Here is a 16412-nt window from a genome sequence, read left to right as displayed (position 1 = left end):
CCGTGTATGGGGGCCCCCGACGGGCTTCCCCGATCGAGATCTGGCCGAAAGTCGGCCAGATCTCGATCGGATGGGGTTAAAAATCCCGTCGGATCGCGGCCGCATCCGCCCGTTTGCGAACGTGAAGGATCCGATCGTTGGGCCCTAGGGCCCACGATCGGATCAGCCCGATATTGCCCACCTCAAGGTGGTCATATCGGAGGGAGATCCGCTCGTTTGGCGACATCGCCAAACGAGCGGATCTATCCGTGTATGGCCACCTTAAGACTGTGCACATGCTCAGTGTGGTCTGGGCTGCTTAGGGATCGTCATAAACAAAGCTGCTTGAGTTCTGCATGGCTGGGAAGTAAGACGGGGGCTCCCCCTCCCCCTGCTGTTCATAAGTATGATTGTTTCCTTGCTCAGCAGTTAGGGACCATCTGACAATTCCTATCCACAGCAGTAAATGAAGGGAGAATTTCACTGCATACAGTCAGGTTTCTTATAAAAACGGTACACATTTTTTAATTAAAATATATTGGAGATATGTTTCTTTTTCATTAAAGAAAGTGAAAATGCCTTTACATGCCCTTTAACAGCCAAGGAAGTGGGGCAAATCAAAATGTACCTCTAAGGTCTGGGAACTACCTTTATTTTGTGCTGTGTTCCTATGCAGGTTATTTCCTGTAATGCTTTGTGGTGTGCCCCGTTGTGATGGATGAGTTTTAATGTGGGTCTCCTCAGTGACTTGTAATATCTTTAAATTATAATTATAACAGGGTTACATTATTCACTATATAGTTTTTTTATTGCAAGTTCTTTTGGGCAGGACCCTCTTCACCTTCGGAATCTCTTACTAGTTGCTAAGTATCGAATTCCTTATGTTCATTGAATAAACCCATTTATTGTACAGCACTGCAGAACATGTTGGCGCTCTAAAAATACATGTGAATAATAATAATATATCTTTCATGTTGGTCCATTGTAAAATTTCCATACTAAGTGCAGTGTTTTCACATGTGGATGTCTTTCCCCTGGAAATTATATATATTTTTTTGACCCCATGTGACTGGAGCTGTTTATCCATGTTCTATGTATCATCCACCTACTATTTATTTCTGCGGTTTTCCTGAAATTTGCCTATGCAGATGAAATAAACTTTGTTTTGACATGGAAAATTGGTACCATGGCACAGCATTTCACAGTATTCCTTTGGAGAAGGGTTTCTGGATAACGGCTATGAAATGTTTGAATTTATGAAAACTGGGTACATCTATTAAGGGAAAGTTTTCTGAAGTGCGTGAAAATTAAAACAAAGGTTTAAAGACAAAAATATTTAGGGATAGACAGTGGTCAATATCATCAAAAAAAACATTTTTTTTTGTTTGCTTTTAGACCGACATTGACAAAGACACATATTTTCCTGTGCTGTGTAAAGTGCGGAGTAGAGAAGTATAACCTTTTAAGCTGTTTGCAAACATTTCCAGATGTGCAATGAAAATCTAACCAAACAATGTAATGAGATTGTCTAGACACAGGAGACAAAACAAAATATTTTTACGCAGTGGTTTTTTTGGATCCCTTTATTTTCAACAATTACGGTTTGACCGTCGCAGTGAAAAGTAAATGACTGTCATTATAGTTTATAAAGTAGCAATATTATATTCTCCAGCACAAATGTACAAAAAAGGAGAATACACTCGCCTCTGTGACTTTTCGACTTTGAAATGCACCAGTTTCATGTTGAGCCTTGCATTTAAAATCTTCTAGTAAGAAGATTTCTTCCATCATTTAACAGCTTTTATAGAAATAATGTTATTTGTTGCTATGAGACGCCATACAGGATCCTCAAACTTTGACGGATAATGTGTCTTATTGTTTTAAGGCTGCTTTATTGTCAAAGAAAAGTGCTCTTTACTGCAGGTTGCATCTCTGTTTCTTACATGGGAGGTGCAGTAAGTAGTCCATGGCCTGATGGGTGTATTTTGGGGTGATAATTAAAAATCATAGGGAACTCATGGCACTACCTTTGCAATCTTTCAGCTATTCGGTACCATAAGTACCTTTAATTGCTTTAACATTTCCCACATTACACAGAATAGCCATTTAGCATTGAAATATTATATTGCCATTTCTTAATTTTAAAACAAGATGCAAGAAAATAAAAGCAGAGGTGAACTGATCAGGCTTCAACTTTCTGGGACACACGAACACTCCCAATATGCTCACCTCCACTTGCCAGATGTATTAAAATACTGTTTGGTCAGGATTTCTAGGATGCCTATATCATGAGAAAAAAAGAGTACAGGGCTTTACAGTGGATTCCAGCGGTTTAGATATTTTATTTAAAGACTTTTATGATGACCCAGGCTGCCCAACAGTTCAGATGACCTCACTGGGTGACATCATGATTAAAATCTGGCCCCTGAACAGGTAGTGTGGTGCATATGATACAGTATGGTCACATTTGGACAGTACTGCTCTATATATAACAGAGCCCTTGCTCATACACTTTCATCAGTATTAACAACATGCCAAGCGCACTACTACCTGAGAAATAATGTATATATCACTGTTGTGAATCTGCTGCCCAATTGAAGGCATTTTCCTGGTAAACACAGAGGAGATGCACAATGAACTAACAGCTGTTTGAACCTGGTGTTCCTTTTGACTATGTAAGTTCACTATTTTGCCAATATTATGTGGACGTCTCATTGGGATTGGCTGTTCGAGTCACAGCTATGCTTGCTGACACAGGTGCCACTATATGACACATTTTTGAGAAAACTGATCTTCCTACTTTGCAGCAAAAGTTTGTGTAACACTCCTAATGGCCAAAGAGGGTTATGGAAGTGTCCTGCATACAAATAGTGCCAGAACGATGCATGAAATGCGTCAGGTGATTGCACATGTCATCGCACAGGAAGTATGTTTCATGATGATACCTGTCCGTTGTTTTAAAGATAGCCTGAAATAAAGCTTTTTGAATTTTACTTTTTGTATGTGGGATACTTCCTTAACCCTCTTTGGCTTTTTGGATTTCGTATTGACTGGATTAGAGACCAGTTTGTGGAGGTGCCTGCTGAAACAACAGTATGCCTAGTTTAGGGGAGGATGCGGGATACGGATATGTAAGTTCCTTTAGAATATGTCCCTTAACACTCCTAATGACCCATGCGAGGTCTGTACAGAATGGGTTTGCTGAGATGAAAGTGAAAGAACATGACTGGCCTGTACAGAGCCCTGACCTCAACCCAAATGAACACCTAAGGGCTCTTACAGACGAGTGTTTTTACCTGCGCTCCCCTGCGTCCCATTTTTCTGCGTTCAGCCACAGGGGAGCGCAGGAATAGACGCATTACATTTTTTCCAATGGGGCTGTACTCACACAGGCGCCGAACGCAGAAAAAATGCAGCATGTTGCGTCTCAACCTGCGTTTGGTGCCTACACCTGGGGCTGAACGCAGAAAAACGGAACGCAGGGGAGCGCAGGTAAAAACGCTCGTCTGTAAGAGCCCTAAGAGATGAACTGGGAAGTAGACTATGATCCAGTCCTGATCACCAACACCAATGTCTAACCTCATGTGGCTAAATTTAAGCAAATCCCACCAACAATGTTTCAACATCAAGGGGAAAGCCTTACTGGAAGAGTAATTGCGGTTATAGTAGCAAAGGGAGCATCAACCTTATGTAAAAACACTGGGTTTGATAGGCAGGTTTCTAGAAATGTTTAGCCATGTATAGTGTAAAGTTTATATACTGTACATAATATGATCTCTTCAAAATTGAAATGGGACCTTTGCCATTGACTTCTACAGGACCCCGACCGCTTGGAGATTTAAGTATTTTTGGATTGTGACTTTTTCCATATTCAGGGTATAAAAAATCTCGAAAAATTCAAGGTTTTTTTTTTTCCACTAAAAATTCAGATTTTATAGTAAAACAAAACTTGAAGTTTTTTGGCATTAAGACTTAAACAAATAACCCCCTTAGAGTCTGAACGATTACTTCTTAAGTAGTGTGTTAATTCGTTTTTGTTTTTTTTTTGCAAGGAAATGGTTTGAAAAGGTGACTAACCTTTTAAAGACATCATTGTCTTTTTAAAGGGAAGTAAATATTAGCAAACACTTTGTATAGTTCTAAAGCTAGCCACACAAAATTGGTTGGTTACTTTGCTTGTCTTTTCTCTGAATTGCTGACAATTGCTCCAAGTGCCGGGTTCCTAGTCCCTAGCAGGCAGTTGCTCCAAATAGAAAATCCAATAAAGGAATTGCACCATGCATTTTTTTTTGCTTTGCTTTCAGGCCTACCAAGCATCTGGGTGTAATGTCCCCTATTGCTCTCGATAACATCCCAAGAGTTCCTACTCTGAATAAAAGCCATTATATGCATGGAAATATATAAATCTATGCATGCCAACAAACATTCTGACAGTCTTAATGGAGTATTTAGTCTTTGCTAATATTTTTTGAATAAAAAATATTCATTCATATTTATTATATTAATATTCCCCTAGTAATTAAACAAACTTCTACATCTGTAAGTGCTCAAATGGTACTTTATAGTATATGAAATCTTACTTTGTTAGTCAATCAAAGACCTTTCAAGAAGAAGAAGAAGAGAAGCCGTAGCAGGGCACAGGGTATAAGATCCAAGTATTTATTTCCCACTGCACAGCAGTTTGCAATTGAGCATTACAGCATTGTTGGTGAAGGGCAGATGGTGCCAGTCTAATCTCATTAACTGTATGAGACGGCTGGATCAGGACAGTGCTATTAATGTGTTATGGTTTTGCTTGATGTCCTGACTAATTAATTCATAAAACAGTCCATTTGGGAAGTCTTTTTACATAAGCCGAAAAAAATTGGAGCATGTGTTACAGCTTCAACTGAAATTTTGAAAGCAGTTTTTTAAAGTTGAAGATTTCATTTAATATTCCATGCCTCATAGGTATGTGCATTTGCTGGGGTTGGGCACCAGTTTTAATCACATTTACCGTATATCTTATATTCACGATAGCATATCATGAATATCAGCACTGGAGATTACACTACATGCTAAAGGGGGCCTGTCACTCTAACAAATGATTCCAAATAATTTTCTATGATGTTAGTTGAGCAAAATAAACTTTGCTTACTCTATATATATTTTTAAAGGGCATGTAAAGTCAAAAAAATAAAATCCAATTTTTACTTTCTTTAATAAAAATGAAATCTATCTCCAATACACTTTAATTAAAAAATGTGTACAGTTTTTATAAAAAACCTGATTGTATGCAGTGAAATTTTCCCTTCATTTACTACTGTGGATAGGAATTGTCCGACGGCCCCTAACTGCTCTGCAGGGAAACAATCATACATATGAACAGCAGCCCCGCCTTACTTGCCAGCCGTGCAGAACTCAAGCAGCTTTGTTTGCAGAGCAGTCGGCGACTGTGTAGAGATTTGTATTGGATTTTATTTTTGCCTTTACATCTACTTTACTGTTTCCAACTCCAGCTGCAGGGACAAAGATCATGGAGCCAGATTTAAACAGATAAACTGGGATTCTATTTGGAGGATTTTTTTGCTGCAGCCACTGGTTCTGGAGAGTTGGAGAAAGTTTGTATTAAACAATACAAGAACTATAAATTCACATTAGATTACATGACAACACAGGACACAGTTCAGTCTGCTGTATTCTATTCTGATTATTAATCAGTCTTGCTCTATCGGGTTCTGGTAGATATTATTTAACTTGTGCTGTTTTGATAATCTATGATGATCCCTAAGCAACCCAGACCACACTGAGCATGTGCACAGTCTTGGTCTTGCAAAGATGTATAACAAAGTTACAAGATGGTGAACCCCTGTGGCCAACTTTGACAACATAAATTATTTGTTTGATTAGGCTTGTGGTGCAGTCAGTTCATGTTTATGTTTAGTATACAAAATACAGCATTTCTAGCCTTATTCTATTTTAGACTTTACTTCCCCTTTAAAACTTTGTTTCCTTCAGTCTTGGAAATCACAATCACAGCAAGCAGGAGGGCACCATTTTGTGGACACTGTTATTAAGGCAATTGTTTATTACCCCAAAATCTTGCATATGCACCAGAATGGGGGACCTAATGCCCATGCACAGTGCCCTACACAATTATAGAGTGTGAAGAGAGAGGGGGAATGTGAGGAGAGCAGTGACATCTAGGAAGTGCTGAATGGAAACTACAAGTAATTTGCCTCAGGCATAGAGAGTGGGAAAGGCAATTTATGATTGACAGCTCAGATATTTAAAACCTTCATAACAGGTAAAGGTGTTTTAATTAAAAAAAAAATGTTGGTTTCATGTTTAATTTGCAAATGTCTTTCCTTATGCTGCTTTTTATTTGTGAGTGACAGCCTCAGGTTAAAGCGATCTGAAACATCTGTACACATTTTTGTTAATACTGTGAATGTCTTTTATGCAATTTTAGATTTTTGTTGAAAAAAATCCTACATTGTAAACAGTTTCCCCAAAGGAATTTACAATCTAAGGTTCCTTTCACATTTACACACGCTCAATTAACAATTAAGTCAGAATCCAGTTAATAATAGTTATAATAGTAACGATAAGAATGAAAACACTTTATTATTAATTATTTATCGTTACAAGAAATTGAAGCTATTGTGTATCAGAACAAATGCTGATATAACACATCAGAACCAATAATATTAATGTATAATTACTAGTCAGTATGCCTTTAACAGAGCCAACTACAAAGCTCCAAGATTCAATATTGGATTTTGTGGTTTTAAAAGCTTTTTTTTTTTTATGATACTCTACTTTGCTAAGTGGATCTCTGAAAGTGTTTAAAATCAGGAATACAAGCTTGGATATGAGCCATCTAGTGGTTACAATTTGTACTGAACGTTTAAAGTATCTGTATCAAACTTATTCAACAACACTATAAAAGCCACAAAAGACTGAAATTAGTTTGAACTTATAAACAGGAAATGTTCTCTACTATAATAACCCGAAAACTGGAAGCAATAATTCAAAGCATTGTCATAAACAATAACATGGAGCCTCTGTCCCACAACAACCCTTGTGAGAAGCTACAATGATGCTGCAAATAACAGTGATGTCATGGAACATTTCATTGTTTTTATACCCATCAGCTAAATTTACTGAATCATTGCACAAAATTTTGTTTTACCATTACAGCTTCCCATGGAAAAATTTCCTTTACATAGCAGAGACATGGATGAGAAGTCGGACGTAGCTCAAAATCACAGAGGTTACTATGGGTCAGATAGAAAAGAGCGAATGAAAATCGACGATGGAGCCGGTAAACAGAAGCAAATACTGTAATGCAAAACAAAGGAACATAAACTAAGAACTAAGGCTATGGAACCCCCCGGACCTTAAGAAATGAGACCTGTCATGAGCATGGTGCAGGTAAGGTTTTTTTTTTTTAAAAGCAAGGTATAGAGAGGTCTCTTAAAATATTCTGCACCTGCTAGAAAAGGCAGAGCAGCCAAGTCCAATTAGGAGAGTCTGGAACAAGGGTTGTGGTGGTAGGTCTTCTGTATAGGAAAGCCAATAGAATGCAGCCTACCCCTGTAACACAGAGCTAAGGCCAGGGACCTCAGAGCACACGCCCTTTGGTTGTAGGCCAGCAATACCAGGCTGGACATTACATGTAGTTAAAGAAGACATTTGCCTGAGCACTGGAGCCAAGCACATACTGGTCACCACCTTTCACTGAAGAGGTTTTACCCAATAACTCACTGAAAAAATGGCTTTAAGATCATATTATACCCTGGATACAAAGATAGCTGCCTGTACTGACTTTATTCAAGGTTAATGCTGAATGAGCTTGACATTAAAAATAGTGAAAAATAAATAGCCAATGGTCATAAATATACTGTACATGAGCTATGCAGCCAAATAATTTGGCAAGAACACAAAACAGATTATTTGCTTAGCAGATGGAGAGGAGATCATCTGGGCAGGTAGACCTCAAAAAGAAACAAAACATAGCTGGAAGAAGCACTACAGAAAAACAAGTATCCCAGCATTTGTCAGGTAATACAGAACATACATTTACCATTGCATCGTCTGCCAAGTCAAAAAAATGGTGGTTTGTCTGGTTACATTGGGGAAAATGAGGTATTAAGGTATGGGTTAAAGAGATAACAAGAAAGGAAAGGCAGAGGTAGAACAAGAGATGAACAACAAAGTGAGTAAAGTAGAAGAGAATGGAAAGCTATCTTCACAACATCTAGAACTATGTCGTCACTTAGGCCTAATATTTTATTCTTGTCTTTATTTGCTCAATGATAACACAATTAAATAATCCCTTTTTATATTTCTATCTACAGGCAACAAATGTGGCCATCTCTTCTGGTATTCAGTGGCACTTTATGGATAAAGCTCACTGTACATTTATAAGTGATCAAACGTGTCCTCAGACTTTACCTACAGTAAATATTTTGTGGATAATACACTGCAGCAAAAGGTCCAAAAAGCAGTGATCTGGATGGATCTGTTAGTCTTCTTTTTCCTCATATGTATCAACCAAGGTAAGGTTGCTACTAGGCTATATAGAAATCCGGCACTGCTGGTGAGAACTGGTCAGGTTTGAAACCCATTATATTATATAATAAATATATATATATATATATATATATATATTTGCGCTTAGGCCACAGTGACCATCTACAATCTACTTATTGTCAATTTATCATACTATATACAGGAAATTACATTTTTAAGTACAGGTATAGGACCTGTTATCCAGAATGGGGCTTTCCGAATAACAGATCTTTCCATAATTTGGATCCTTATACCTTAAATCTACTAGAGAATCATGTAAACATTAAATAAACCCAATAGTCTTCAAGCCTAATACAAGCGCTCAGTGTCTGATATTTTTTACAAAGAGAAGCATGTTTTAAATAACATATTATTTAAAGTTTGAATCAAGGAAAGCAAAACTAGTTCTGCTTTGTAATAAATAAATGGTTTCAAAAGACCTTTAATACATGGCTTAAATAAGAGCCACCCCTGAAAACCACTTGAAACAAGAGACATATACAATGAGGCAGTAGAGTGCAGCTCTTCGCACTAGTCCCGTGCCTTTGCTATGTTTGGGAGAGTAGGGTCCTACTAAGTGAATAATGTTCCTCTATTGAAACTCAACCTAAGACCTCATGAACATCTGCTTTTTCCAAGAAATGAGAGCAACAGCTTGAGTAGAGAATTGGGTCAGCAGGTAAGCATCTGTAAGTATAAAAATCACATCCACACTCACATTTTAAGATGGATTGGATATGAAAGAAAATCGAATAAAACAATATCATTCGAATTTGTAAAATGTTAGAACTGCCTTAAGCCACAATAATGAACACAGCCATAAGTTTCGCCACACAAAAATGGAAGTAACTGTTGATCATATTGTTATTCATTAAAGGTACTTGTGCCCACACTTCTTTATGGGTTGCACCAAGTGCCATTGAATCCTTCCTGCCTCTTGCACTCAATTGTGAAGCTATTTTGATGCAAGGGAACCCTAGACCTACTCCCATCCTAAATATGGTGGTAATTCCAAGGTTTCTATAGGGGGCTGCATCAGTATGCGCAAATGACTTGTGCCAGAAGTATCACATGCCAACATTACATTGTGCTGGAAATGACACAATCCCCACTGTGTCAATTATGGACACAACTGGTGTCCCATTTATAGAAATGTGCAACCTCAAGTGCATTCAGTTTGACACAACTGGGGCAGACACAAATTTGTGTGCGGCTGCAATTATGCTGTAATTGTATGGAACAGATGCTGCATTTTGGTAAAAAAACAAAAAAACACAACTAAAGATATTACCGCTTGTATTTTTGTTTGTGATTTATATATTTATTGTAAGATCTGTTGGCTCTTTCTTAATATGGTAATATTTAGGGGATTATTTACTAATATCCAAAAATGTCTCACTATTTTCCTTAAACCACTTTGACTAAACTCCCGTGCGCATTTTTACAGTGTTTATCAAAAAATCTGGTGCAGGAAATGACTCAATAAAATCATTTGAAAACCTGAATTATATGGGGTTTTTTCGTATTTGACAACTGTAAACAGATTTTTTTTTTTTGGATTATTGCCTGAAAACAACAAATTCTTTGGATTGTTGTATGAAACCCAGCAGAGATCATGTGCAATCATTCAATTGTAGGGATGCACCAAATCCAAGATTCCGTTCGGGATTCGGCCTTTTTCAGCAGGATTTGTATTCGGCCAAATCCTTCTGCCTGGCTGAACCGAATCCAAATTTGCATATGCAAATTAGTGGTGGGGAGGGAAATTGCATGACTTTTTGTCACAAAACAAGGAAGTAAAAAATGTTTTCCCCTTTGCATATGCAAGTTAGGATTCGGATTCTGTTTGGTATTTGGCCGAATCTTACGCAAAGGATTCGGGGTTCGGTTGAATCCAAAATAGTGGATTTGGTGCATCCCTATTCAGTTGTAAACCGGACATCTGCCATTGACTTCTACATGAAGTAGATGGAGTACTTTTTTAATCAGACTTTTAGCAGCATCGAGGTTTAATAAATGACGAAAAATTCTATTTATTTTTCTCCGAAAAAATTGTGTTTTCCCCTAAGAAAACCGACTTTAATTACCCCCCCTAACAGTATTAACAGTTATTATTAACTGGTATTATAATACATGAGAGGGTATAAAAATATTTACAATATTAGTAGTGTATTCCTTTTATTCCAGTTCTGTATTTAGCACAACTAGTCATTTATCACATGAGACAATGGGAAGAAAATTTGGCAATTGTTTTGTCAGTGATGGGTTCCAAAGAACAGACTTATTATTCAGAATTACCTCCCTGCAGGCTTTTTTCTCTAACTGGTCTCAGACTGTTCATCTCATACATCTAGTAGTAAATAAACATCCTTGTTACTATTCTCTATTGTTTCGTTCCCTTTTTTTCCATTCAAACATCCAAAACTAAAAACAAAGTCATTTTGGCTCATTGCCTGACACAAATTTGATTTAGTTCCGTATCCCACAGCAACCAATCAGCAGTCTGCTTAGATCAGACTACTGCTGGGAGAGCCATAAAAGTAAATCTCTGGTGGCCATGGGTTACTTAAGTACTTCTTCTTACAGAAATAACCCTTATATAGAAAACCCAAGTCCTAAGAAAATCCCAGGGCTGTTAAAGACCATCAAATGATTGGTTGCTATTGGAAACTACACTTTTGCCATTTAGCACTATATTTATCAGTATATCCCTTTATATTTCAGCTGTTTCCCAATAATACACAATGTGTGTATTGCAATACTACACACTAGTCGAGGCACAGCATTCTCTGCATTATGGAAACAGGTCATCTCTCTTTGCCTTAAGGGCACTTTCCTTTGACTGAAATAGAAAGAATGTGAGAGGCATGTCTGTTTACATTATTTTGCTCATTTGCTGGAAATACAACAATGATTATGGTTTTTTTTTTATTATTATTGTATGAAAGAGCAATGCACACAATGCAGAAATGTACTACTGACCATTTCAAAGAACTGGTTTTGAAATACTCCAAGGTTTGTCAGACCAATTTAATCAGTTGGTTGTTGGGGTCTTGGGATGTCTGATAATAGACAAAATGGCATTGTGTTGTGTATATCCAGTAATTATCATCTGCTTCTCAAATCAAAGGAATACAAATCAACATATTTCGAGACCCCTATTTCAGGTATGAGACCTTGTATCATCTATTCTCAGATTTATCTGAAAACAACTAGGGGGCAGATTTACTAAGCTCGAGTGAATGGTTCCGATTTCAAAAAGTTCAAATTCCTAAGTAAATTTTTGGATTCTTCGACCATCGAATAGGCTATATTCGACCATTCGACTTTGATTCGAACAATTGGAAGTAAAAATCATTCGACTATTCGACCATTCGATAATCGAAGTACTGTCTCTTAAAAAAAACTTCGACTTCATACTTCGCCAAATTAAAGCTACCAAAGTGCAATGTTAGCCTATGGGGACCTTCCTAAGTACTGAGTTTTTTTTTGTCGAATAGAAATCCTTTGATTGATTGCTAAAAATTGTTCGATTCGAATGATTTCATCGTTCGATTGAACAATTTCAATTCGATGGTCGAATTTTGAGGGTTTTAACCACTCGAAATTCAACCCTTGATAAATACCCCCCACGTGTTTCAATTTTTTTTTTATTTGTGCTTTTCGAGTTATTTAACTTTTTTTTTAGCAGCTCTCCAATTTGCAATTTCAGCAATCTGGTTGCTAGGGTCCAAATTACACTAGAAACCATGCATTGATGGGAATATGTGACTGGTATATGAATAGGAGAGGAACTGAATAGAAAGAGGAGTAATAAAAAATAGCAATAATAATAAATGTGTAGTTTTACAGAGCATTTCTTTCTAAATGTCAAATGGCAAACATTTTAAAAACTATAGAAAATTTATAATGAAGACCAGTTGAAAATTTGCCTAGAACTGGCTGTTCTATAACATACTAAAAGTTAACCTAAAGGTGAACCCCCCCCCTTTAAGTTGAAACTACTTTATCACTTTCTACGACCCCTTGGTCTAGTAACTCATGACAACCAATCAAAACCCTTGCTTTCATTAACAAACTAGCTTATTGCTTTCTGTGGGCTACAAGAACAGGAGCAGCTGTTATTATATTTAACCTGTATGTTGTTAAACTTAAAGGCAAAGGGGCATATTTATTAATATTAGAGACAAACCGCACCGGTGAAATCATTGCTTTCGTTTTCTAACTTCTGGAGCAGTGATGCCCAACCAGTGGCTCTTGAACAGCATGTTGTTCACCAACCCCGGTGGATGTTGCTCCCAGTGGCCTCGAAGCAGGTGCTTATTTTTTAAAGGAACAGTAGCATCAAAAAATGAAATTGTTTTAAAACAATAAAAATATAATGCAGTGTTGCCCTGCACTGGTAAAACTGTTGGTGTTTGCTTCAGAAACACTACTATTGTTTATATAAATAAGCTGCTGTGTAGCAATGGGGGCAGCCATTCAAAGGAGAAAAGGCTCAGGTTACACAGCAGATATGCTCTGTAGAACATAATGTTATCTGTTATCCACGATTGTAACCTGTGTCATATAGTCTTTTTTCAGTTTCCGCCATTGCTACACAGCAGCTTGTTTATATGAACCATAGTAGTGTTTCTGAAGCAAATCAGTTTTACCAGTGCAGCACAACAGTACATTATATTTTCACTACTTTAAACCCTTTTATTTTTTTGGTGTTACTGTTCCTTTAAAATTCTTGGCTTGGAGGCAAGTTTTAGTTGCATAAAAACCAGATGCACTGCCAAACCTAGTCTCCTGTAGGCTGCCAGTCCACATAGGGGCTACAAATAGCCAATCAAACACTTTTTGTTGGCACCCCCAGGGAGGTTTTTCATGCTTGAGTTGCTCCACAACTCTTTTTGCATTTGAATGTGGCTTATGGGTAAAATAGGTTGGGGATCCCTGTTCCAGGTGACTGTTCAACTCTAATTTTTGATTGGTTGCTATGGACAACACCACCGGTGATATTTGTCTCCAATGTTAATAAATACACCTCTTAATGTGTTAACCTGCACAGTGGTTATTGTAGCTGGACACTGCAGTCCTGCTTTATAATTGAAAAATGTTTGAAGTGGTCACTTTTTGCTTTTAGTTTATACAGGAGCACTGGTCAAATCCTTGTTGTCACTTCCCCACCTCCCTTTCTTTTTTTTTTTATAAATTCTTTATTTACGTGTTTCGCAAAATATCAAAAGTACAATAGCATGAGAATCCTGCAAGCACAAAATTCAAGAATAAGATAAGATACAGTGCTTGAACATGGGGCATATCAAGACAAAAATTAGCAAAAGACACCGTCAGATCACATAACACGTAGGCATACTTTGCGAATAAGAAATTACTAAATCCCACCTCCCTTTCTAGCACATATCAGGTGTCCCCTGTGATGTCCAATAAATAGGGCATCTAATTGGGAGTTAAAAGTATCTTAATTTTCTTTATTATATTGCTAAAAGTAAGTGCACAGGATCTATTTCTATTTAGGAAATGGGAGCCCTATCCACTGATGTGCTTCCTGTCGGTGTCCAAGTTTTGCCCTCTGCCCATGATCTCACTATGACAAAAGGAAATCCTTTAATTCCTACATAGGCCACTGGTATCCCGTCCTGTGTTTGTGAGACGTTACTCAATATCTGGCTTCATGACAAAACCTCCCAAACATAGACAGATTCATGTATTTTCATTGAATACCTAGATACCTTAGTACTGTTGAAAGCCTCTAAAGGAGAGCTATCTGCATCAATGCAAGAAATAGATATTACATAAAACTACTACAATTCACTGAGGATTTGCAGCATCATTTCTGTAGAGTAGCTTTCCCAGATGCCACAGCAGAAAAACCAATAAAGGACTGTGACACCTACAGGAAAGGCTATTAAGGAGGTCCAATGTAATCTTCAGTATGCTTAACTGAGTCGTATTTACCAGTATAGGTTTCAGATATGAATCCAGTTACAGTGTATAACATTTGCAAATGTTGAGAGGAGCACAGTAAAACAGTTGTCCATTAATCATTATACAGTAATGTATATAAAGACATCTGTATTTGCTAACATGGCATATTTGAAACCAGGTTGTTTTTAGGTTAACAACATTTGGAAGCACTTGATCAGTGTTTAAATATTTGAACTCTGCTCTAAAGTAAAGACAATTGTGCCTCTTTTACTTTCAAAACACGTTGATTCTACATTCTAAATAGGTAAGAACTTTCCATGGGCATTGTATTGCTTGACAAGAGCGTGTTCCTTTACAATTTGACATTTTCTTATTTTATATTGTACATATTGTATATATAGTATATAACATGATAGCAAGCTCTGGGGTATGGAGACATTGGCACCAATGGCTGGTATCTTCTGGCAACACTAGTGAAGCAGAGTGCAGGCAATAAAAGCAAAGGTACTAGGTGCACTATGAATAAAGGAGACAGCAAGAAAAAATAAGAGGAACTTTTGGGCTTAAGAAGAAGAGTTAATAGTCAAGTGGATATAAAGGGGTAAAGATTTAAAATACTTTTCAGAGAAAGACAGAATCATATTGATGGAAAGTTAAAGAGTGAGGGGGCAAAGTAAAGATAAATCTGAGGAGCTGATCTAGGCCCCATGGCAGAGAACCTCAAGAGACGTGCAATTCATGGACTTTGAAAAAGACAGGGCTTTCAGAGTTGTGGATGGGGTTTGGGTATATCATGAGCATGGTTTTGGCATAAGAGGGTGTGACAGGGGGGAATCAGGACAATGAATCTCTAGGGGGCGGTGTATGTAGTTGTTAGGGTTCAACCAAAAACATCCTTTTTGGATTTAGCAACATACGGACTCCACTACATATCAGCTGTGTGGCTAAATATGGATCTTCAAAATAGCGCTGGAATTGGGCCTAATTCAGTTTCCTCTAGGGATGCACCGAATCCAGGATTCGATTCCGGATTCGGCCAGGATTTTGCCTTTTTCAGCAGGATTCGGCCGAATCTTTCTGCCCAGCCGAACCGAATCCTAATTTGCATATGCAAATTAGGGTCAGGGAGGGAAATCGTGTGACTTTATGTCAGAAAACAAGGAAAGTAAAGAATGTTTTCCCCTTCGGATTCGTTTCGGTATTCGGCCGAGTCTTTTGCAAAGGATTCGGGGGTTTGGCCGAATCCAAAATAGTGGCTTTGGTGCATCCCTAATTGCATCCCTCATCAGTAGGGGCACAACCATTTGTGATGCAGCGATTGGCTTTAGTACCGATGGGACCTGGGATGAAACAGACTGCGGGGCTGTATACTGTACTGTATATAGAGCAGGCCTGTCTTTTGTGGTCCTTCCTGGAAACTCCATCAACTTTTGACCATTGTTTGGTGCTAATAGTTTACAGGCTTAGCAACAATAAAATATACAGCTGCCATTTTGCACTACTGATAAAAAGATGTTATTTTAGCCTTAGAGAAGTGCAGCTGCAAGCAAGAAATCTGTCAGGAAAAGGGAGTGTGTCTGTTTTTTTTTTTTTAAATGCAAGTTCTGAATTAAAATATATATATGTTTAATTAATCAAAATCCCTGATATTTAATGGGCATTTCAGCTCCTCTGTACATGTCCTTGGATTTAGTGGGGTCGTTGTTAAAAGTCAAATGGTAACGGTCACTGATCAAATTCACTGGAAACATACAAAAAAGGGGATTACATGGACATGTCCTGGCCCCATGTTTTATGGTAATACTGTATATTCTGTGCAAGTGCATACATTTGCAAATAGCGGGGTTTTATTTACAAGTTTGTGATGATAACATTTACAAACCACCTTACTATATAACAATATACCCAAAATAGAGGTGCTTGGTGTGCTCTCACAACCCCCC

This window comes from Xenopus laevis, chromosome 7S (assembly GCF_017654675.1).
Source record: "Xenopus laevis strain J_2021 chromosome 7S, Xenopus_laevis_v10.1, whole genome shotgun sequence".
NCBI lineage: Eukaryota > Metazoa > Chordata > Amphibia > Anura > Pipidae > Xenopus > Xenopus laevis.
The sequence above is the reverse complement of the archived record's forward strand: the minus strand, read 5'-3'. Positions refer to the sequence as shown.